The sequence below is a fragment of the Ornithorhynchus anatinus genome, chromosome 5, assembly GCF_004115215.2.
Source record: "Ornithorhynchus anatinus isolate Pmale09 chromosome 5, mOrnAna1.pri.v4, whole genome shotgun sequence".
NCBI classification, from domain to species: Eukaryota; Metazoa; Chordata; class Mammalia; order Monotremata; family Ornithorhynchidae; genus Ornithorhynchus; species Ornithorhynchus anatinus.
In genome coordinates this window covers 60,615,883-60,618,799 of record NC_041732.1, presented here as the reverse complement: position 1 = coordinate 60,618,799, position 2,917 = coordinate 60,615,883, and the positions used below count along the sequence as shown (strand labels likewise).

The window sequence follows — 2,917 nt, the reverse complement described above, 5'->3', positions numbered from 1 at the left end:
GGACCGGGCTGGCTTCTGGGTGGTCCAGAGATTAACCCCCCCCACTTCAATGCCGAGCATTCTAGGGCACCTAGTTGAAAACATTAAAGGGACTCAGATAACTACCAAAGAAGAGAAAGTGTAGCACTAAGTGGGACCGAGGTTAATTAATCAAGCAGTGGTATTTATCGAGTGTTTACTGTGTGCAGTACACTGTACTGTACGGAAGAGCATGAGCCAGGGAGCCACTTGTCTACTGTGGGACTTTGGGCATATCACTTCATTTCTCTTTATCTGTTACTTTATCTGTAAAATGTGGATTAAATTCTCCTCACTTTTACTTAGACTGTGAGCCCCATGTGGGATAGGAACTGTGTCCAACTTGATTCACTTGTATCTACCCTAGCACTTAGAATAGTGCTTGACACTTAGTAAGCACTCAACAAGTACCATAATTATTGTTAATTACTACTAACAGCTTGGGAGAGTACAATGCAACAGAGTTAGCAGATACATTTCCTGCTCACTCTGAGTTTACACCTAGAGGGATTGACAAGGAGACTGAGCTATCGGGCTAAAGGGCCAGAGACCTGACAAACTCCAGAGAGAATCCCGGCTGGAAGGAGGTTAGGACACAGAGTACAGATCCCGGAATCACATGATGTCACCATGGGGCAGAAGGGGCAAGGAGAAGAAGAAGAAACTATAGATAACTCATGAAAATATATGTTCTCTTTTTATGACAAAGGATGCTCTCCAGGATGTAGTAATAATTGGCAATTAAGAATTTTTGCAAAATATCTATCCAATGTGCCAAGCCAAATGACTTCAGAAACCTTGATTCTTGTTAAGTTATGATTGCCACATGAAAGACCTAAACCTCATTAGGATATTAGATGAAAGTCATGGTCTATCTGTCTTTGGACTAAGATCCCAAAGTGTGAAGAAGGTATGGGGAGGGTGGGGAGAGAAATGGAGGTAGGGAGAGGAAGGGAAGGAGAGCAGGATGAGGGGAGAGAAGATTGAGGAGAGAGAATGAGAGAAAGGAAGAAAGATAAAGATGAAGAAAGAGGAGGGAGGGAGAGGAAAAGAGAAAGGATGAGGTAGAGAAAGTGAGAGAGAAAGAGAGCAGGAGAGAGTGAAGAAGGGGGGGACGCAGGGTGAGAGAGAGGGTTTTCTTAAATGTCAAGAACAATCTTTTTCTGTTCATCTACAGGCTCTCACCAGTCTCCCAGTGTGTTCTTATTGTATTGTGATTTTACCTATAGTGTCTTTGTGATCTATTGCTTTCCAGTAGGACGTAACTACTATAATATGTTAGATAAAGGATATCTGTGCCATATTACTTTACTGTCACCAGAAAGGTTTTTCAAGGTAGAATTTGTAAGGTTACTGTTATTTTCCTGTCACTACAGCAACTGTGATATTATTATTTTATTATAGCCCTGGTCTACTGCTGTTATATCCAACCATTTTTAGTGATTAAGAGCTACATAAATAGTGATCACAATATACACCATCTCCTAGATTTCTGAGAATATTATCCTGTCATCCTCAAAAGTGCCCCAGTAGCTGAAGGGTTGTTTTAGACCATTCTTCCAATATATAAAAATAACTTTATGAGGATAATGATAAGTTTTTCTCCCATTTCCCCAAGGACATAAAAACATAAAGCAATGCCATTACTGGATCAAACCAATGGTCCACCCACAACCCAGTTTTCTGTCTCTACCAGCTGCAATGAAAATGGGGTGTGATTTTCACTTTTGATATCCATCCTTAAAGCTGTGTTGCTCTCCTTACTCTCCTTAGTTGTTATTTTCTGCTATCCCTAAATTTTCCCTTTAATAACCCTTATTGGCCTCTCGCCCATGAATTTTTCCAAACTTTCTGTCGGTACAATTTCCTGTGATAACCAATTCTATATGCTTATCCCCTCACTTTATGAAAATGACTGTCCTTTGTTTTGGTTTGAACCTAACATCTTCAGGGTTCCTGGTAGCCACATCATCCAGTTACTGTGACTTTTTTATGGTATTTGTTAAGTGCTTACTATGTAATAATGTTGGTATTTGTTAAGCGCTTACTATGTGCAGAGCACTGTTCTAAGCGCTGGGGGAGATACAGGGTCATCAGGTTGTCCCAAGTGAGGCTCACAGTCTTCATCCCCATTTTACAGACGAGGGAACTGAGGCCCAGGGAAGTGAAGTGACTTGCCCACAGTCACACAGCTGACAAGTGGCGGAGCCGGGAGTCGAACTCATGACCTCTGACTCCGAAGCCCAGGCTCTTCCCACTGAGCCACGCTGCTTCCCCTACTATGTGCCAGGCACTGAACTAAGCACTGGGCTAGACACAAGCTAATCAGGTTGGACACAACCCCTGTCCCATATGAGGCTCACAGTCTTAATATGGTTCCATAGTGTAGTGGTTATCACGTCTGCTTTACACGCAGAAGGTCCTGGGTTTGAGCCCCAGTGGAACCAGTGTCTCAATTAGAGAAGCAGTGTGGCTCAGTGGAAAGAGCATGGGCTTTGGAGTCAGAGGTCATGGGTTCGAATCCCGGCTCGGCCACTTGTCAGCTGTGTGACTTTGGGCAAGTCACTTAACTTCTCGGTGCCTCAGTTACCTCATCTGTAAAATGGGGATTAAGACTGTGAGCCCCACGTGGGACAACCTGATTCCCCTGTGTCTACCCCAGTGCTTAGAACAGTGTTCGGCACATAGTAAGTGCTTAACAAATACCAACATTAATTAATTAATTAATTAATTAACCTCCATTTTACAGATGAGATAACTGAGCCACAGAGAAGTTAAACAACTTGTCCAAGATCACACAGCAGACAAGTGGCAGAGCCAGGACTAGGATTCATGTCCTTCTGATTCCCAGTCCGATGTGCTATCCATTAGTCCACACTGCTTCTCTCTTGTGATGAAC

General features: G+C 43.0%; 1 non-coding gene across 1 annotated transcript; it reads left to right on the top strand.

The window, feature by feature from the left end:
- Nucleotides 1–2,392: 2,392 nt before the first annotated feature.
- TRNAV-UAC lies at nucleotides 2,393–2,465 on the top strand. The gene has a single exon. It is a non-coding gene; the product is annotated as a tRNA-Val (tRNA).
- The last annotated feature ends 452 nt before the right edge of the window (nucleotides 2,466–2,917 follow it).